This window comes from Rhinatrema bivittatum, chromosome 3 (genome assembly GCF_901001135.1).
Source record: "Rhinatrema bivittatum chromosome 3, aRhiBiv1.1, whole genome shotgun sequence".
Lineage (NCBI taxonomy): Eukaryota > Metazoa > Chordata > Amphibia > Gymnophiona > Rhinatrematidae > Rhinatrema > Rhinatrema bivittatum.
The window spans coordinates 337430616-337453129 of NC_042617.1; positions in this window are offsets into that span (position 1 = coordinate 337430616).

Genomic DNA, 22514 nt, shown 5'->3' on the forward strand with positions numbered 1-22514 from the left:
CACCTCACCTCCACCTGCCTATGACCCTAACTAACTACATGCCTTCCCTTCTGCCATCAGCAGAAACCTGTTATGAATGAGCAGTGTTTGGGTGGATCCTTGAGTACTGGGGCAGATGGCCACGCTCACAGGGAGGAGCCCCGTGATGAGCCACAGTACTAGGCTAGACTCAGAATGCACAAACACAGTTAGTTCTCTATTAGACAGCTTTGAAGAGTACCACCAGAGGTGGCAGTAGTAAGGCAGTCTGGTAGTTGCAGTCTCAGGGACCTCGGCAGAGGGAGCCCTTCTCACCCCGTTGGTATTAAGAGGTTCCGAAGCAGGTTTCCCAGCAAGGAAGTACTGTGGATGAGAAAGACTGAGAGTTAGCATACTCACTAGGTGTTTGCTGTAGATAGGCGATTCCACCAGGTTGTAGAAGTAAGTGCAGGTCCTCAAGGAATGAGTACCTATTCCCTGTAAGGCACCTGAAAAAAAGCAGAGGGCCCCCGAGAAGCGGGTACCCAGGTTAGCAGTTACCCCGAAGGGCAGAGAGAGAGCTTCCAGCGGTAGCACGGAAGCGGCAGAGTAGCATAGACAGGAACGGAATGTATCCAGAATCAAGTTCTTGCTAACTCAATGAGCTAGCAAAATAGAAGATGTTATATACCCGGATGGCTTGACGTCAGTATGGGGGAACGCTCCTGAGGTTCGCGCCAAGGTTTGCATAACGATGTGGGTGACGCGCGCGTACCCTAGTAGGTACCTGCGAGGAGCCTGGTGGGAGGCAGCACCATAGCCATTCCGGGGGGCTGGAGAGGTTGGCTTGTAGATGCGGAGGTAGCCATCTTTCCTAGTTAAGCGGGAAGAGCCGTGATTAAGGTGAGGCAAACGGGCGAAGCCGTCTAGCACTGATGGACGCAACAAGACCCCACCTAAGTCCTGCCGGCTCTGGCACCCGAAGGCTCAACCCAAGTGGAACGTGAACTGGTATAGGTGAAGGCCCTAAAGGGTTTCTGCTTTGCATGGGTCTGCCTGCTAACAGCAAGAACCTGTAGGAATCCTCCCTGCAGGTGGCATCAATCTTACCTCAGCCCAAGTGTCCACAGACATAACAGTTTGCTGAGGCAATGGAATTGGCAGACTTGACCTCACTCAAAGCCATCCCTGAAATAGCCCGCAGGCTGCAAGATCAGCAAGTTGCCTTGGAGTTCCTGGCTGCAGCTTTGGAGTGCCTCACCATGCATATGGATGTTCTAACTGCTCCTGTGGCATCAAATCCCACCTGCACCAGTGCAGCCATCTCCTGCAGCATCCAGTGGACCAGTTCCTCAGCTAGCAGCTCTACCTTGGTATGACGGGGATCCCAAGTGATGTCAGGGATTCCTTAACCAGTGCAGAATGCACTTTCAGTTATCGGCTCATATATTCCCCGACCACCAAACTAAGACCACGTATATCTTATCCTTAAATGATGGAACAGCACTGGCTTGGGATTCTCCCCTCTGGGAATGAGGGAATCTACTTTTGCTTGATCTACAACAGTTCATGGATCAGTTTTGCACCATCATTCAGAAACCAGGTCATGATGTGGTAATGGCCTCCGATTTGCTCCACCTCTGTCAAGGGTCCCAAAACCTGGCTGAATATGGAGTAGATTTTCAAACACTGGCTTCTGAGCTAAACTGGTGAGAGGACAGTTTAGTCACCATCTTCCTAGAAGGCCTCTCTGAGAAAATCAAAGATGAGTTTGCTGTCCAGGATCTTCCTACCTCACTAGAGGCTCTCACTGCTCTAATCAGCAAACATATCTTTGGTTAGAGCAAAGGACTCGAGAGGCTCATCCAGCATAGAGGAACATTTCCCTGGTGCCTCGGTTTCAACATCCTCTTTCACCTCTGGCTGTTATCCTCTCAACTTCTTCTTCAAAACAGGACGCTACCACCTGGCCCCAGAAGAGAGGCTCTGTTGCAGATAGCAAGGCTTTGTTGCATTTGTGCCTACTGGACTGACAGGCAAAGCAATCGAGGTCAAACACTGTAGGAACACAAGGCCTGGACTGACAGGCACAGCAGTCGAGGTCAAACACTGTAGGAACACAAGGCCTGGACTGACAGGCACAGCAATTGAGGTCAAACACTTGTAGGAATATAAGGCCTGGACAGTTGACGGTCAGGCACAGCGTTTCATGTCAGGTACATGTGCTGCAGTGCTTATATTATCTGGAGCATAGGAGGCAATTGGAGCTGCTGCAAGGCTTTGAATTTCTTTTATTCATCTTGCCATTCACAGGGAAAATTTGGAAACCCAAGCAAAGGCAGGTTTACTTTCAAAAACACTAGCATTTCCATCAACTCTGGTGCCAGCCTTGAGCGGTGAGGGCTTATGATATCCCCTGTCATTGAAAAGACACGTTCACTGGGCACACTGGTTGGTGGACATGACAGATATCGCTGAGCCACTTTGGCTAGGTGTGGCCAGACAGTGGACTTGTGTGCCCAATATGCCAGCGGATCTGTCTGCATTTTCTCTATCGGCTCTGAGAGATACCGTGTCACTGACAGCTGTGCTGGTGTCTCCTTTCCTTGGGTGGGCTCAGAATCACTCATGCCAGCTGCTTTCTCTCTCGCCCGTTGCACAACTGATGAATCTTTATGGGCAACATGCCTTGGGTGTTCTGACGTGGAGGAGGAGGTACTATCTGTAGCTGACACAGTGCTGATCCTGCTTGGGCTAGCAGCACAACTCTCTGACGTGCCTGCTGTTTCCACCTCTGCTTCAAGCCTAATCTGTCTCCGCCTATGGCGCTCCTGTTCACGGACTTTTGCTAACAGCAGCTCCTTCACAAATGACAGACAATTGGACTGTAGGGCGAGTTTACCTTTCACATGGGGATCACAGACTGAGGCGAGCATGTATGTGCGGTCGTCTGTTAAAGGCCTTAATCTGTCTTTCACCTGCTGCTGCAAAACGTCCAGACACTGCAGCACCTCAGCTGTCATTCCCTTTTCCTGTTTAAAGGCCTCCAAATGTTCATCCAAGAAATTAACTATAGGGATGATGTCAGCCAAGGTGGCACTTCTGGAATTCAGCTCCTCCGTGACATCCTTGAAGGGCTGCAGGATTTTTACCAGCTGACTCATGACTAACCAATCATGATGCCCTAGGGGATTCTGCACATCTATGTCCGTTGTACCAGAAAGTTCCTGAAGTTGTGTCTGCAGCTCCAGTAACCTCTCCAGCATCATAAAGGTGGAATTCCACCGGGTGGCAATGTCTTGAATGAGACGCTTGTGAGGTATATCCAAATCAGCCTGCTTTTGTCGGAGAACCTGCCCCGCCTTGACACTTCTGTGGAAGTGTGCTGCTATGTTCCTGCACTTCTGTATTAACCTATGCAGGTATTCATTCTCTTTGTCATTGGACTCCAAGCCCAGAGCTGACTTCACTAACAAGTGCAGAGTGTGTGCAAAACATCGGATGTTCTTAAAGCGCCCATCGGTTATTGCCTTAACCATGTTTGTACCATTGTCTGTGACAAAGAATCCTGCCTGCATTTTCCTGTCTCGCTGATGTAGTTGCCAACCCTCCAGCATCTGTCTGATGCATGCTAGAATATTGGCTGTGGTATGGGCCTGGTCCGTCAGGTGGGTGTGCAGTAAAGCCCACCTCCACCCTGATACTTCTTCAATAATAGAGCTGCTGGCTGCCCCTGCCTCAGCCATGTCACACTAGTGTGCTGTCAGAGAGAGGTAAGAGTGTGCAGCATTCATGGCGGTCCAGATATCGCAGGTGAAATGCATTCTTCCCTCTGCCTTAGCTAGCAGTGCTTGCATGCAACTGCAACACTGCTTGTACAGGCTGGGGATGACTTTTTTACTAAATGTGGTTCTGCAGGGGATTTTGTAATTTGGAAGTACAACCTTCAAAAAATGCTTGAAACACACATTCTCCACTAACTGCAAGGGCTGGTCATCAAGGGCAATCATTTCCCCAATGGTCCTGGTTACAACTTTTGAGGCTGCCTGCCTCCTACCCCGGGATAGCGTTACCGCACTCCACCCCATTTCCTCCATGGTGGATCGTCGCTTCTGCCACATGCCAGGGGGTTGCTGGCCTGCCACCTGACTGCTAGAAGGGGATGAGTGCATTGGCTCTCTGCTGCTTTCCTACCACTGCACACTGGTTGGAAGGGGTCCCCTCACTGGTACTCCACCATCCCCAGATGGCAGTAATCTTGTTGGGTGTTGCCTCTTCATATGATGGTTCATGCCAAAATTAGATAGATGTCCCATTTGCTTGCCTCTGCTAATATCCCTGGCACAGTAATTACACCGAACATAACGCGGGTCTTCCGCCACTTTAAAGTGTCTCCAGATCGGAGATGTCTTTCGTGATCCTCCCCTCTCTAACACCTTGGGGGTGGACGCTGGCACTGGAGCTGAGGTAGTGGGTGCACCCTGAGAAGCAATGCCAGAGGGGGCCTCAGTCACCCTCTGTGCCTGTGCTGACTGCTCTTCCTCCTCCTCGTTATCACTTTCATCTCTCCCCTGCTGCACATTTGTGGAGGCTAAGACAGGACTAACTGATTCTACTGAAGATTCGTCAGCTATTACTTCTTCCATTTCTGATGAGAATCCCACACAAGAAGATTCTTCATCTGAATCAGAAGCAAACAGTGACTGTGCTACCTTGTCAACGCTAAGTGTTAGTCGAGACTTCTGTCCCCCTGCTGCTTTTGGGTGTCTACATTTTGTCTGGCATGACTCTGCCTCCCCTTCCCTCACCTCCAAAACTACAGGGCCAGAAACAAGTGGTGATGATGGCGATGTATCATGGTCAGATTTCAATTTTTTTGGCATGGAACTGCCATCCCCTACAAAGAGTTTAGAGTGTGACTGTTGCCTTTTAGCTGTACTGGTGGTGTTGCACTAGTGTCTTTTGAGGCGCCTCCTCTGCCAGTCCCAATCACTCGACTACATCTCTCTTTCCCTGACATTATGGATTTAATGTCACTGAGTAGTAACACTGTCCACTGTCACGGTGCCTGGCTGTGCACTAATGTGTGTGGCGTGTACACAGAAGCTGCTTGCTTGTAAGCACAAAAGAGGCAGACTCCCTGGGCACTTGACTGCACAGACCCACCCAATAGTTAGGATCAGTCTGTTAAAGCTACCCATTGCCCACTGTCACAGTGCCTGGCTGTGCACTAATGTGTGTGGCGTGCACACAGAAGCTGCTTGCTTGTAAGCACAAAAGAGGCAGACTCCCTGGGCACTTGACTGCACAGAACCACCCAATAGTTACGATCAGTCTGTTAAAGCTACCCACTGCCCACTGTCACGGTGCCTGGCAGTGCACTAATGTGTGTGGCATGCGCACAGAAGCTGCTTGCTTGTAAGCACAAAAGAGGCAGACTCCCTGGGCACTTGACTGCACAGACCCATCCAATAGTTAGGATCAGTCTGCTAAAACTACTCACTGCCCACTGTCACGGTGCCTGGCTGTGCACTAATGTGTGTGGCGTGCGCATAGAAGCTGCTTGCTTGTAAGCACAAAAGAGGCAGACTCCCTGGGCACTTGACTGCACAGACCCACCCAATAGTTAGGATCAGTCTACCCACTGCCCACTGTCACAGTGCCTGGCTGTGCACTAATGTGTGTGGCGTGCGCACAGAAGCTGATTGCTTGTAAGCACAAAAGAGGCAGACTTCCTGGGCACTTGACTGCACAGAGCCACCCAATAGTTAGGATCAGTCTGTTAAAGCTACCCACAGCCACTGTCTCGGTGCCTGGCTGTGCACTAATGTGTGTGGCGTGCACACAGAAGCTGCTTGCTTGTAAGCACAAAAGAGGCAGACTCCCTGGGCACTTGACTGCACAGACCCACCCAATAGTTAGGATCAGTCTGTTAAAGCTACCCACAGCCACTGTCTCGGTGCCTGGCTGTGCACTAATGTGTGTGGCATGCACACAGAAGCTGCTTGCTTGTAAGCACAAAAGAGGCAGCCTCCCTGGGCACTTGACTGCACAGACCCAGCCTGTTAAACTGTCCAGTGAAGCCCAGTGCACTGAGAGACTAAGTAATTGGAATTTAAAAAAATCAGTTTAAAAAAGCTGAAATTTTTGTCACTCCAGAAAAATGGATGAAATTGAAAATAATATATCTCTCCAAGCCAACCCAACACCCTAAATGGTGGTCAGTGGTAGCTGACCTAGCACAGCTTCTCTTCTCAGTCAGAGATGACCAAAATAAACAGCTTGAAAGAAACAGGCCTAGCTGACCCTGGCACTGCAGCAAAACAAAGAATAATTAGCTTTTTTTTTTCCTTAAATAGCTTAACTAGCCTATCTCTCTTAGTTCAGCCTCCTCCCTCTTCCACCAAGCCCACCTCCCCACAGCATCGCTGGAAATAAAATGTGTGTTTTTCCTCGTGCTCATCTTTATATAGTGCTGGCTCATCAGTAAAATCAACAGAGAGCACTGAATGACAGCGTGATTGGCTGCATTCAGTGCATGTCACAAAATGTCAGCACGTATACGCTGCATTCTGGTATCCATGCTGACCTGTCCGACCCTTTCCTGCGAGTCACTGTGACTCACTGGAAAGGGTCAGACAGGTCGGCATGGATACCGGAATGTAGGGCAGGGGCACTGCCATTTTGTGAAAATCATAGGTAGCTAGTAGCTAATGGGGGCGAAGAAAAGCGCGCGCCGCTGGGCACACCGAATTAAACAGATAATAAGTTAAATATGTGGGGAGTCACGATGCGTTTCGCCTCCCCACGTATTTAACGGATAGGACAAAATACGTTGCGGATCGCCAATACGTCGAAAACGGATGCACACCCCTACAAAGTTCCTCATGAGAGGTTTCTAGGAAAAGTAAAAAGTTATGGGATTAGGTGGTGATGTCCTTTCATGGATTACAAACTGGCTAAAAGACAGGAAACAGGGAGTAGAATTAAATGGACAATTTTTTCAGTAGAGGGGAGTGGGCAGTTGAGTGCTTCAGGGATCTGTACTGTGACCTACGCTTTTCAATATATTTATAAATGATCTGGAAAGGAATAAAACAAGTGAGGTAATCAAATTTTCAGATGATACAAAATTATTCAGAGTAGGTAATTAACAAGCGGATTGTGATAAATTGCAGGAAGACCTTATGAGACTGGAAAATTGAGCATCGAAATGGCAGATGAAATTTAATGTGGATAAGTGCAAGGTGATGCATAAAGGAAAAAATAACCCATGCTATAGTAGTTACACAATGTTAGGTTTCATATTAGGAGCTACCACCCAAGAAAGAGATCTAGGCATCATAGTGGATAACACATTGAAATAATCAGTTCAGTGTGCTGCGGCAGTCAAAAAAGCATACAGAATGTTAGGAATTATTAGAAATGGAATGATGAATAAAACAGAAAATGTCATAATGCCTCTGTATCGCTCCAAGGTGAGACTGCACCTTGAATACTGTGTACAATTCTGGTCGCCACATCTCAAAAAAGATATAGTTGTGATGGACAAAGTACAAAGAAGGGCTACCAAAATGATAAAGGGGATGGAACTGTTCCCCTATGAGGAAAGACTAAAGAAGTTAGGACTGTTCAGCTTGGAGAAGAGACGACTGAGGGGGGATATGATAGAGGTGTTTAAAATCATGAGAGGTCTAGAATGGGTAAATGTGACTCTGTTATTTACTCTTTTGGATAATAGAAGGACTAGGGAGCACTCCATGAAGTTAGCTTGTGGCACATTTAAATCTAATTGGAGAAAGTTCTTTTCCACTCAATGCACAATAAAGTTCTGGAATTTGTTGCCAGAGTATGTGGTTACTGAAGTTAGTGTAACTGGGTTTAAAAAAGGATTGGATAAGTTCTTGGAGGAGAAGTCCATTATCTGCTATTAATTACGGTAAATTAACTTAGAAAATAGTCACTGCTATTACTTGCATCAGTAGAATGGTATAGACTTAGTTTTTGTGTACTTGCCAGGTTCTTATGGCCTGGATTGGCCACTGTTGGAAACAGGATGCTGGGCTTGATGGACCCTTGGTCTGACCTAGTATGGCATATTTTTATGTTCTTATGACACAGGACTTGGACAAAGTTTCTGGATCTCTCCAAGGAGGAAGTAATGCATAGGTTCATATTTAACAAGGAAACCAAACATTACTTATGCCAACTGTTAAAGCCAGAACTACAACCTACCACACAAAGGGGCCATGCCTTGCAGTATGCCTTGCCTTGTAGTAGTGCCCTGTAGTACACAAAGGGCACTACTGCCCTTTGTGTACTACAGGGCAGTAGTGACCTTGACAGTATATGTCAAGGTCACTACTGCCCTGGCCTTTTTTTTTGCTACTGGCACCTTCCAAACTCCTCTAGGGATCACATCTGAAATCACTCAGTCTGCCACCTGAAGGTGTCCTTACTCAGGAAAACACAACACTTTATCACCTTCCCCTCCAGAAGACAGGAAGAACATCAAATAATGGCTGATTTATATCAAATTGCACACTTACCCTCAGTCTTGAGAGATATTGGTTGCACTCACATCCTCATTAGGGCACTGGGAGGAGATAAGACCAAGTACCGCAACTGCAAGGGATTCCACTCCCTAAACATGCAAGTGGTCTGCAATACCAAAGGCATCATCATGAATGTGGTGCCCAACTTTCCAGGATCCACTCACGATGCCAACATTCTATCACAATCAAGAATTTATGATCACTTCCAGCAAGGACACATCACTGGGGGATGGCGTCTAGGTAGGAAGCCACCCACCACTTCAACACATACCCATTTCCCTGCTTACTTTTGTCTCCCTTATATTTAGGTTGCCACTGCAGGGCTGAGCTAAACTAACCCAGTGAGCTGTGCCACTATAAAACCCAGAAGTTATATTTAACCCAGATTTTCTGTGGCTTCTCCCCCTACAGGTGACAGAGGCTATCCACTGACAACCTGGCTCATGATCCCCACTACCACCCCAGCAACTGCAGCTGAGTGGAGCTACAACAGGGCACACCGTAAGAATAGGGCTGTCATAGAGAGAACCTTTGGCTTACTTAAAACATGCTTCTGCTATCTGGACAGATCTGGAGGATGCCTTCTTTTCAGCCCCCATAAAGTGTATGAGATCTTTCTAGCCTGCTGATGCTACACAGCCTTGCACTAAACAGACACATGCCTCAAGAGAATGAGGATGATGAAGAGGAGGAAGAGCATATGACTCAGGAAGAATTGGAGGAGATACATTGCTTGAGTCAAAGGCAGGCTATACAACAAAGGAGCACTCTCACTGAAAGACATTCAGAAGGTGATACTGCATTTATTTTAAAAAAAAGTGCAGCAAAATAAAGGATAACAAAGTAAAGCATCACTTTCTTGACTGGCCTCTTTTTCTGGCTTCAGGAAGCTTAGGCTGCCTCAACCTGGAACTCCTGCGCTGTGGACTCCAGCCTCTGCTCACGCTGCCCTCAGAGCGCAAAGGAGTTTGTGGCAGTTCAAGTTCAAGGCTGAAGGAAGGTTCAGCCAGAGGCAACAGTGGCTGTGATGGTGCTGGTGGTGGAAGCATGACAGGTGGTGCAGGCAGGGGTGGTGCTTGCTAAGGTGCCATTCAGGGATAGCCTGGTGCAGGCTGAGGTGCAGGTGGCTGGGGCACAGCGGGATCTTAGGCATGGGCAGGTCTCATGCATGGGAAGAGTGGCCCATAAGGTGGAGGGTACTGCATCCAGGGCACCATGAAAGACTATGGAGTCACCGGTGGCTGCAGCTGCAAGGGGGGCATCCAATGCAGCATCTCCCTCCACACTGCAGTTTTCTCATCTTTTGCCTGGCAAAGGTCCTGGACTGCCTGCTGAATCCCCTGCCCTTCCTCCCTGATGGTATCACAGAGGCCTTGTGCTTCCTCCCTGATAGTATTATAGAGGGCCTCTGCTTCCTGCCTCAGCACATCTTGCAGGCCTGAGATCACCTCCAAGAGGCTACTGCTTTGCTGTATAACATCCTCTCAGCCTGACTGGCAACCATTTCAGGTTCGGGCTGGTCAGACGCACTGCTGCTCTGTTGGCGATCCTGTAGCATATCAACCAGCATGTCCTCTGGCTCCTCTTCCCCCCACTGCTACTCCTCTTCCTCCTCAGGCTGTTGCAGCTCCTCACGGGCTCCCTCTCCCTCCTCATCCGCGCTGTCAGGGATGACTCGTAGATGATAGTACTGCCTTTGGAGATGTCTAGATGCAGGTCCTGGATGCTCATTATCTGATTCCTCTAGAAAAAGAAATAGGTAAATGTCAAACACTGGCATTTGGGTTTGTGAACTTTGGTTCATGTGCCCTGAATGCTCCACTAGATAGACCTAATTACTAGTCCTTTGGTATAGAGCTATAAATGGCCATTGCATTCAATATTGCCCCTAACCTGATTTACACTCCAGGTGGGAGTCCCTGAGGCAGAAGGAGGGCTTAATCCATGCTGCAGCTTGCTTGGTTATTATGAATTTACAGATGTTACAGAACTGTAAACATCTGTAAATAATCTACAGATGTTACAGAACTCAGCCGCCAGGATCTTAACGAACTCAAAAAAGAGGGACCACATCACGCCCATCCTCTACAACCTCCACTGGCTCCCTATTAAATATAGAGTTCTCTACAAAGTCCTAACCATCATGCACAAATCCTTACACAACCTAGCCCCATTGGATCTCACCTTCCAGTTCAGCACTAACAACTCCACCAGACCGATTAGAAGAGCATACCAAGGCACTCTATTCGTCCCACAAGCTAAAACTTCTCTAAGGAATAGGGCCCTCTCCACAGCAGGTCCTACTCAATGGAACTCTCTCCCACCGGATCTCCGACAAGACCCCTGTCCAATCTCTTTCAAGAAAAAACTCAAAACATGGTTATTCAGCCTAGCATTTCCAGAACCCGCATGCTAACCAATACATTCTCACCTTAGTCTCAACATACCCTTTCTAATTCTCCTTTCAAGTATGGCATGTTATAATTTCGTTCTCAAACACACTCGCATAGTCTCTATACACCCTTTATCCCTCGACAAGGGCCTTTGATTCCCTCTGGTCCTGTTTTACATGTCTCTTCTTTCTTTCAAGCTCTTTGCACTTCATCTATCGTCCACTCACCCCCTCTGCAACCTTACCCAAACTGTTTAAGGTAATCGATCGCTTATTTTAAATTTATTGCTATGTAACTCAAATTGTTTTCGATATTATTTAACTTTCATACTATGTTACTCAAAGTTTTTTAGATGTTTTTGTTCTATGTAATTGCTCACAGGCAAGTTTGTTGTTTTACTGTAAACCGGTTTGATTTGTATCTTATGCAAGAAGATCGGTATATAAAAGTAAAAAATAAATAAATAAATAAATTTCTAAGGAGACAGAGTACTTTAAGTGTGCTCTACATATCTGGGTCACAGTCTATCACTGACAGAAAGACAAGGCCCTGTCTTTTGAGGAATAGTGAAAGGGGAGAGAAGCAGAGAAAGTCACAAAGACACCCCTAATGTAATTTCCACTGCTGGGACACAAGACACAGTCAGGATGGACTTTTGGAGTCACTGTGTAGGGCAGTTACTGTGGTCAGGGATGCATTCACTGCTAGCTGATCCCACCCCACACCATAGAGGCTAAACATTTGCACAGCCCCTGCCTTGAGGAACACATGGCTAAGAGATAGAAAACGATTACATCGAACTTGTTTAAATCTTGGGGCCCTACTTGTACCTGCACACTAGGGATGTGCATTTGTTTTGAACGAATGCGCAATTCGCAATGTATAGGTCCCTATTCATTGCATTCGTGGGTCCATGAAATGTATCGTGATCCCCCACGAATGCAACATATCATACGTTTCCATTCTTTTGGTTTGCGCAGCGGTGTTTGAGAAATAGAAGGCCATGTGATAAAGTAGGGGCGGATTGGCCTATCGGGGGCTCTGGCTTCCCTGGTGGGCTGGACTAGCGGATCACTTGCCTCCTCTGCTCCGGGCCATTGAGGGCACCGGGCCAAAGAAATGAAGAGACCAGACCGACGGGGCCGAAGAAAAGAAGATGGCCACTGTCAGCCGCTGCCGGAGAAATGAAGACCGGCGCAGTCAGCCGTAGACGGAGAGCAGGCCAGCAGGGCCGAAGAAAACAAGATCGACGCAGCCCTAGACTAGGCCGAAGAAAGGAAGATGGCCGCCACCAGCCACCACTGGAGAAATGAAGACCGGCTCCTCCTGAGACTAGGCCGAAGAAATGAAGATGGCCGCTGCCATCCACCGCCAGAGACGAGCTGTTCAGCTGGGGGCCTTTGTGTATATATGTATTTGAGATCGGAAGGGTGCTTCTGTGTATGTGCATGTGACAAAGGAATGGTGCTTCTGTGTGTGTGTGTATGTGTTTATGTGAGAAAGGAATGGTGCTTCTGTGTGTGTGTGTGTATGGGAGAAAGGAATGGTGCTTCTGTGTGTGAGACAGGGAAGGTGCTTCATGTATGTGAGATAGGGAGGGTGCTTCTGTGTGTGTGCATGTGGTGTGTATGTGAGAAAGGAATGGTGCTTCTGAATGTGTGTGTATGTGGTGTGTATGTTAGAAAGGAATGGTGTTTCTGTGTGTGAGACAGGGAAGGTGCTTCATGTAACTGAGATAGGGAGGGTGCTTCTGTGTGTGTGTGTGTGTGTGTGTGTGTATGTGGTGTGTATGTGAGAAAGGAATGGTGCTTCTGTGTGTGTATATGTGGTGTGTATGTTAGAAAGGAATGGTGCTTCTGTGTGTGAGACAGGGAAGGTGCTTCATGTATGTGAGATAGGGAGGGTGTTTCTGTATCTGTGTAGTGTATATGTGAGTCAGGGAGGGTGCTTGTGTGTGTCAATGTGTGTGTGTGAGAGAGAGATGGAGCATGTTTTTGGCTGGCTTGTGGCTGTGTGCGAGGGCACGTGTGTGAATGAGCCTGTTTGTAAGTGACATAGAACATGTGTGTGATTGAGAGTTTATGTGTAAGTGAAATAGAGAGAGCCTGGGTGTGACTGAAAGCCTGTGTGTAAGTAAGAGAGAGCAAGAGCATTGTGTGATTGAGAGACACTGGCCAGAGAGGTGACGTGTGTATGAGCGAGAAAGACTGATCAGGGAGATGGCTGGTGTGTGTGTGTGTATGTGTGAGAGAGAGAGAGAGACTGGTTGGGGAGATGATTGGTGTGCGAGAGACAGAAACTGGTCCTGAGGGTGTATATGGTGTGTGTGTGTGTGTGAGAGAGAGAGAGAGAGAGAGAGAGAGAAGAGACTGGTTGTGGTCCCTAAGGATGAGGACAGCTTCAGCAGCGACTGCTGCTTCTGGTATGGCCTGCAAGGGAAAGGAGTAGAAGAACTGCTGGAGAGGGTAAGTAAAGGTAGCTTTTTAGGTTCATTTTTCTTGATTGACTACCATTTTAATTATTGGGTAGTACGTGATGTGTCTTCTGTTTGAAATATTTTATTGGTGTTTGGTAAAGCTTTCAAAATTTGCATGAGCCTTTAATTATTGGATATTCTATTCATCAGCTGTTTTGGAATTATTTTATTTGTATGATTTTATAATTATGATTAATGATTTATATATCCTGATTTTATTGATTTGTTTCATGAGGAATGGTGACATTTTTGTTTTTCCATTGTTTCACTGTATAGAGTCTGGCGTGATGCGTCTTACAGTTCAGTTTTTGTCTGCACATTTCTATTTATACTTTATGTGGCTTTATTCTGTATTTGGTGAGGGTTTGTGTTCTGCATGCAAAGACTGAGATGAAGCATTCTTTTAGCATGTGGTTTCTCTGTAGGGATCTGTAGTAGCTTGGCCTGTTCTGTTTTCCTGATAGAAGGTGTATTGATATATTAGATTCTGGTGTAATATTTGTGGTATTCTTTTTCATAGGTAGGGTTGTTAGTCTTTGAGTGTTGGCAGATAGTACTGTGTTGATACGGGAGGACCATGCCGAAATATATCACAATAGGTATGATGCCATATGAATTTCAAGATGCAAGGTTTTCCTGTTGGCATCACAATAGTGCATGAAATTATCACAATAACGTATATATTAATTTTACCTCAGAATGTCACTTTTCATGTAAAATATGTGTTAAATGCATAATTTAGAATTGTGTATGGGGAGGTGCGGCTAGGGCCAGGCTGTAAGGTTTGCCTAGGGTGCCTAATACCCTTGCACTGGCCCTGTGCACAGCAGCAATGCTCCACCCCACCCAGTCATAGTTCATCATGTTTCAGGTCCTAGCACGCATGTTAGACTCCTTGGTCCGTGTTTCAAGATGGGTTAGGTGGACAGTACACCCTGGTTGACAGTCGTGCCGCATGCTGAGCCTCATCTGGTCTTGCCTCCTTGTCTTTCCCCTATCAACACCACAGTGACCTGACTACCTCCGCTCTGCCAGCCTGTGTTGCCCCTATCAAAACCACAGCGACCTGACTACCTCAGCTCTGCCAGCCTGTCTAGCCCCTATCAAAACCACAGGGACCAGACTACCTCCGCTCTGCCAGCCTGTCTTGCCCCTATCAAAACCACAGTGACCTGACTACCTCAGCTCTGCCAGCCTGTCTAGCCCCTATCAAAACCACAGGGACCAGACTACCTCCGCTCTGCCAGCCTGTCTTGCCCCTATCAACTTTCTGCCACTCTGCCTTGCTGTCATACAACAGATGACTCACTCAACTCCTTGTGGTGTTCTTGCCACTATCATGGTTCCTCAGTGTGTTGGTGCTAGTCTTTCTGCTTGCTATGTTCCCCCTTCATTGTGCTGTAGGATGTTGATGCCACTTGTCTTGCCACTTTGCCTGTCATGCTGCCTTCGAGAGTTCATTCATCTGTTATATTTGCTCTCTTTTGAAGCTGTGGTATGTTTTTGACACTCTCTCTGCTACTTTGCACCTCTGTTAAAGCACTCTTGCCACTCCTGGTACCCCTTTGCCCCTTTAAAGTGCCTTAGGCTATACATGCCACTTTGGTGCCACTTTGACATAGTCTAAGTACCTTGGAGCTCTTTTCTCGTTCTGATGATTGCTCCCCAGAAGTTTCATCAGAATTGATAAGAAAACCCCAGTTCTGTAGCCAAAAATAAGCTGCAAATACTTCCCCCATTGACTAACGGAAAACGAATCAAACGAATTGGGATTTTTCTCAGAAAACGAATGCAACGAATTTGGGTCCTGGTGAAATGAATAAGAATCAAAATGATTTTTTTTTCCTTCTGCACATCCCTACTGCACACACATTTTACTCACTCATTCTTTAAACACATCCTGCTTTTGCAGGCTCCTTTGTAAGGGTGCCTTTTCCCTTAAGCTGTAGGAAAGCATAGAAAAAAACACAGAAGGTTATTTTTGTGGCCACATATGTTTGCTATCCCTTGGGGAATTTTGATGAGGAATCCGATAGAGGAGATAATCCCAACAAAGAACATCCCTTATGCTCTTTAATATACAGGCTAAGCAACAACGCATTAAAAAACGCATTAAAAAAAACATACAATTGTATTATATTTGACAGCATATCTTCATATATACCAGAAAGAGCACTGTACTAGGGATGTGAATCGTTTTTGAACGATTAAAATTATCGTCAGATAATTTTAAAATCGTCCTAAATCGTTAGAGTGCACGATACAATACAAATGCCTCGATTTATCGACATAAATCGTCCTAAATCGTTTAAATAGGGCACGGGAATTATTTGGGGGAGGGCGGGAAAATCGGCACACCAAAACAACCCCTAAACCCACCCCAACCCTTTAAAACCAATTCCTTACCCTCCCCCACCTCCCCAAAATGTTAAATTACCTGGTGGTCTAGTGGAGGGGGGGGGGGTTCCGACGCGATCTCCTGCTCTCGGGCCATCGGCGCCATTTTGGCTGCCACTAATTAAAATGGCGCCGATGGCCCGATAAAAAAAAACCCCACCCGACCCTTTAAATCGACCCACCTTAGCCTCCCCCCCCCCCCCCCCCCCCCCCCCCCCAAAACCTTTTAAAATTACCTGGTGGTCCAGGGGGCCGCGGGGAGCGATTTCCCGTTCCCAGGCATCAGCTGCGCTAAAAAAAATGGCGCCGATGCCCCGTTGCCCTTACCATGTGACAGGGTATCCGTGCCATTGGCCGGCCCCTGTCACATGGTAGGAGCACTGGATGGCCGGCGCCATCTTTAAAGATGGCGCCGGCCATCTTTACTCATCAGCCCCTATTATACTATACTCCATAATAGGGGCTGATGAGTAAAGATGGCCGGCGCCATCTTTAAAGATGGCGCCGGCCATCCAGTGCTCCTACCATGTGACAGGGGCCGGCCAATGGCACGGATACCCTGTCACATGGTAAGGGCAAAGGGGCATCGGCGCCATTTTTTTTAGCGCAGCTGATGCCTGGGAACGGGAAATCGCTCCCCGAGGCCCCCCTGGACCACCAGGTAATTTTAAAAGGTTTTGGGGGGGTTGGGAGGGTGGGTCGATTTAAAGGGTCAGGTGGGGGTTTTTTTTAGCGGCGCGGGCCTCCCTAAAAAAAAATTAGCGATGTGAATTGGAATCGGAAACGATTCCAATTCACATATCTTATCGATCAGATTTCCCCCCTCCCCCCAGCCGAACCTGATCGTTAAGACGATCTGGCACACGATTCACATCTCTACACTGCACCCTTTCACACGATAAGTGAAATCAACAAAGCAGCAGCAGACAAAAGGTGTATGCTTTCTAGATGTATGTGTAGATAAGGCATTCCTGCAATGTTTTTAGAGCTTTAGAAAACCTGTCGTGTTTTTGTTGCGTACGTGATACGTATTCGTGGGGGGTCAATTCCGTTTCATGCGGAAGTATGGAGAATTCCATAAGTTGTCGATCTATAAATATGTTACTACGGCGAGTTAAATTATTGTCCCAGCTAAAATTATAATTAACTACAACCCCCCACCCTCCTGACCCCCCCAAGACTTACCAAAACTCCCTGGTGGTCCAGCGGGGAGTCAGGAAGCCATCGCTGCACTCGTTTGCCGGTTTCATCACGGCGCCGATAGCCTGAGTCACAGGGGCTACCGGTGCCATTGGTCAGTCCCTATCACATGGTCACTGGCGCCATCTTGTGCTCCTACCATGTGACAGGGGCTGACCAACGGCACCGGTAGCCCCTGTGACATAGTATGGGCAAAGGCGATCGGCGCCATTTTGAGACTCAAAATCGCCGTCCGATGCCAATTCTCAAAATGGCGCCGATCGCCTTTGCCCTCACTATGACGGCAATCGGCGCCATTTTGAGTATTGGCATCGGACGGCGATTTTGAGTCTCAAAATGGCGCCGATCGCCTTTGCCCTCACTATGTGTGTCATAGTGAGGGCAAAGGCGATCGGCGCCATTTTGATTATTGGCATTGGACGGCCGGTATGCAAGGAGGTCGCTCCCGGGCCCCCGCTGGACTTTTGGCAAGTCTTGTGGGGGTCAGGAGGCCCCCCCAAGCTGGGCAAAAGTCCCTGGGGGTCGAACGGGGGTCCCGGAGCGACCTGCCATCCTACGCCAGGACTCAAAATGGCGCCGATAGCCTTTGCCCATACTATGTCACAGGGGCTACCGGTGCCATTGGTCAGCCCCTGTCACATGGTAGGAGCACAAGATGGCGCCTGTGACCATGTGACAGGGGCTGACCAATGACAGCAGTAGCTCCTGTGACACAGGCTATCAGCGCCATGATGAAACCAGCACCGAGGGTGTGAGAATGCAAGGAATGGCTCCCGGACTCCTCGCTGGACCACCAGGGAGTTTTGGTAAGTCTTGGGGGGTCAGGAGGGTGGGGAGTTTAAATTTTTATTTAGGAGGCCGAATAAAACAGAAATCTGTTTAATACGTGGAGAGTCGCGATGCGTTTCGCCTCCCCACGTATTTAACACATAGCAAAAAATAAGTTGCGGATTACAAATCCGTGGAAAACGGATGCACATCCCTAGTGAATAATAGGGGTGTGCATTCATTTTCACCGTATTGGCGATCCGCAACGTATATTGCACTATTCGTAGTATTTGTGGGGAAACGAAACGTATCGCGATTCCCCATGAATACACGAATATTCGCCGAATTATACAGCCACCTAAATAAAAATTTAAACAAACCCCCCACCCTCCTGAACCCCCCCAAGACTTACCAAAACTCCCTGGTGGTCCAGCGGGGGGTCCAGGAACCATCCCCTGCACTCACACCCTCGGTGCCGGTTTCATCATGGCGCCGATAGCCTTTGTCACAGGGGCTACCATTGCCATTGGTCAGCCCCTGTCACATGGCCATCGGCGCCATCTTGTGCTCCTACCATGTGACAGGGGCTGACCAATGGCACCGGTAGCCCCTGTGACATAGTATGGGCAAAGGCTATCGGCGCCATTTTGAGTACTGGCATCGGACGGCCGGAGTGCAGGAGGTCGCTCTGGGACCCCCGTTGGACCCTCAGGGACTTTTGGCCAGCTTGAGGGGGTCCTGACCCCCACAAGACTTACCATAACTCCAGCGGGGGTCCGGGAGCGACCTCCTGCACGCCGGCTGGCCGATGCCAGTAATCAAAATGGCGCCCATCGCCTTTGCCCTCACTATGTCACAGGTACCGTCAGTCGGCCCCTGTGACATAGTGAGGGCAAAGGCGATGGGTGCCATTTTGAATACTGGCAGCAGATCGCCTTTGCCCTCACTATGTCACAGGGTCCGACCGTCGGTACCTGTGACATAGTGAGGGCAAAGGCGATCGGCGCCATTTTGAGTACTGACATCGGACGGCCGGCATGCAGGACGTCGCTTCCAGACCCCTGCTGGAATTTTGGCAAGTCTTGTGGGGGTCAGGAGGACCCCCCAAGCTGGCCAAAAGTCCCTGGGGGTCCAACGGGGGTCCCGGAGCGACCTCCTGCACTCCGGCCATCCGATGCCAGTACTCAAAATGGCGCCGATAGCCTTTGCCCATACTATGTCACAGGGGCTACCGGTGCCATTGGTCAGCCCCTGTCACATGGTAGGAGCACAAGATGGCGTCGATGACCATGTGACAGGGCTGACCAATGGCACGGTAGCCCCTGTGACAAAGGCTATCGGCGCCATGATGAAACCGGCACCGAGGGTGGGAGAGTGCAGGGGTTGTTCCCGGACTCCCCGCTGGACCACCAGGGAGTTTTGGTAAGTCTTGGGGGGGTCAGGAGGGTGGGGGGTTGTAGTTAATTTTAATTTTAGCTGGGACACGAATAGAAATCGCCGTATTAACGCATCGGGGTGCCATACGGCCGAATGCAACATATCTGCTGCCTGACGAATCCGAATCACAAATGCAACGTATGGCGTCCCTCTGCACATCCCTAGTGAATAATGAGCTGACTACAAACAGCTTTGGTCTATACTGTGTACATACAAAGAGGTAGAGATGTAACCAATAATGGTTTGCATAGCATACATGAGCAACTTTACTATGGCACTATATTTAATAAGGCTGTACTGTCACTTATAAAGAAGTATCTGATGGATATCTGTACACATAGCCTATAGAGATGTGAATCGTGTGCCTGATTGTCTTAACGATCGGGTTCGGCTGGAGGGGGAAAAAAATCTGATCGCTGGAGATGTGAATCGGTTCCGATTCACATCGTTCATTTTTTTTTAGTGAGGCCTGACCCTTTAAAATTGATCACTTACCTTCCCCCACCCCCCGAACCCCCCCAAAACTTTTTACGAGTACCTGGTGTTCCAGTGGGGGCACGGGGACCGATCTCCCGCTTTCGGGCCATCGGCTCCATTTTGGCTGCCACTCAAAAATGGCGCCGATGGCCTGATTAGCTTCTCCCACCCTCCCGATCCCCCCAAAACATTTTTAAATTACCTTGTGGTCTAGTGGTGGTCCTGAGAGCGATCTCCTGTTCTCGAGCCGTCCGCTGCCAATCATAAAGATGGCGGTGGCCATCTTTACAATGGTGGCGGCCATCTTTAAAGATGGCACCGGCCAGCCAGTGCTCCTACCATGTGACAGGGGCCTGCCAATGACACGGATACCCTGTCACATGGTAAGGGCAAAGGGCCATCGGCTCCGTCTTTATGATTGGCAGCGGACGGCCCGAGAATGGGAGATTGCTCCCGGGACCACCACTAGACCACCAGGTAATTTAAAAATGTTTTGGGGGGATCGTGAGGGTGTGAGAAGCTAAGGGGTCATCTTTAAAGGGTCGGGTGGGTTTTTTTTTAATCGGGCCATCGGCGCCATTTTTGAGTGGCAGCCAAAATGGTTCCGATGACCCGAGAGCAGGAGATCGGTCCCCGTGCCCCCACTGGACCACCAGGTACTCGTAAAACGTTTTGGAGGGGTTCGGGGGGGGGGGGAGGTAAGGGATTAGTTTTATAGGGTCAGGGTGGGTTTAGGGGTTGTTTTGGTGTGCCAGTTTTCCTGCCCTCCCCCCAAATAACTCCCGTTAGTGGACACTAACCGGAGTAACGATTTTTCATGATAAATCGTGAAAATTTCTATTGTATCGCGCACTGTACCGATTTTTGACGGTTTAAAAAATATCGGACAATTTTTTTAAATCATCAAAAAATGATTCACATCCCTGATAGCCTACATTTAGAATGTAAAATATAGTGCTTACCTTCCTGCCGTAGACATTGCATGGTGTCTTGCTGCCCACTTCTACACACAGCAGCTTCAGATAAGTTGCTCAGCACCAGCTTCTCAGATTGGGTGAAGTTGATGTGGCTGCCTTGTCCCTCTGCAATCCTCCATGCCTATTTCTGCTTGATATGCCTCTTCAGGTCCCGCCACTTGTGCATCAGTTCCCCAATGCTACGATTGTGGTGGAACACAGAGTCGACTGCATATCCGATCCTCTTCCAGATCTGCTCCTTCCTTTAGGCATCCACCCTCTTGTACTGGGGACCATACAGCAGATTCTGGAACTGCATGACATGCTCAACAAACATGTCCACCTCAGCTGGTAGGAAGCTGGCATCCTTATCATCGCTCCACATACCTGAGACATGGTGCAAGTAGAACAGTGAATGGGGCAATACATATTTTTGTAGGCTGCATAATTTGTGCCTCTCCCCATGTACATAACATGCACAGGTGGATCCAATCTGCATGAATAGCAGTTAAGCACGTAGGGCATTAAAATTGATGTGGAATATGTATGCACTGACTTATTTATACATGCTGCTAATTAATATTGATGTGTGCTGGCTGATTTGTGTGCACTGCCAATTAACATTGATGAGTGACATGTGCACACCGGCTGATTTGTGTGCATTGCAATTAACAATGATGCCGCACATGTGTGCTGTTTAATTTCAGCACATGTAAAGAAGATTCATTATACCTACATGAGTTAATTAGAATAAGGCTTAGGAATAGCTTGCTCTACCCACTTATCATCACCCAGCTTGGCTCAAGTGTTAATGATATCCAGTGTGCAATGGCTGAGGATGTTTAAGCAATCAAGTGGAGGGTTTAGAAGCTTAATCTTTATCATTGTGGAGAATATTAACATCTGACTGCCTTGCCATGTGGGGGAGTGGGTTGATTATCACCTGGCCATGATTGGGTTGATCTTCTCTGTGATCTTGCAATCCAGATCCTACAGTCTTCACTAGGGTTATTATGTGTCCAATAACTGGACTGGAGTTTTGCATGCAGCTGCAATAGGAACAGGACTAAAAATTTATGGTAAGTATGGTTTGCAAATTAAAGCCTAGGGGGTAATATCTATTATCTTTATCAGTTCAGGAACATTTATGTTGAGAGTTTATATCTCCTATTTTTTTTATGTGTCTTTTCTCTGTAAAAGGATCCATGCTAGATGTAAGATTTCAAACATGTCTTTTCTGCTTCCCGCCCATCCCTATGTGAGGTCAATTCTCTAGGGATGTGAATCGTTTTAGGACGATTAAAATTATCGTCCGATAATTTTAATATCGTCTTAAACCGTTATGGAACACAATACAATAGAGATTCTAACGATTTATCGATATAAATCGTTAGAATCGTGAGCCGGCACACTAAAACCCCCTAAAACCCACCCCCGACCCTTTAAATTAAATCCCCCACCCTCCCGAACCCCACCCCAATGACTTAAATAACCTGCGGGTCCAGCGGCGGTCCGGAACGGCAGCGGTCCGGAACGGGCTCCTGCTCCTGAATCTTGTTGTCTTCAGCCGGCGCCATTTTCCAAAATGGCGCCGAAAAATGGCGGCGGCCATAGACGAACACGATTGGACGGCAGGAGGTCCTTCCGGACCCCCGCTGGACTTTTGGCAAGTCTCGTGGGGGTCAGGAGGCCCCCCACAAGCTGGCCAAAAGTTCCTGGAGGTCCAGCGGGGGTCAGGGAGCGATTTCCCGCCGCGAATCGTTTTCGTACGGAAAATGGCGCCGGCAGGAGATCGACTGCAGGAGGTTGTTCAGCGAGGCGCCGGAACCCTCGCTGAACAACCTCCTGCAGTCGATCTCCTGCCGGCGCCATTTTCCGTACGAAAACGATTCGCGGC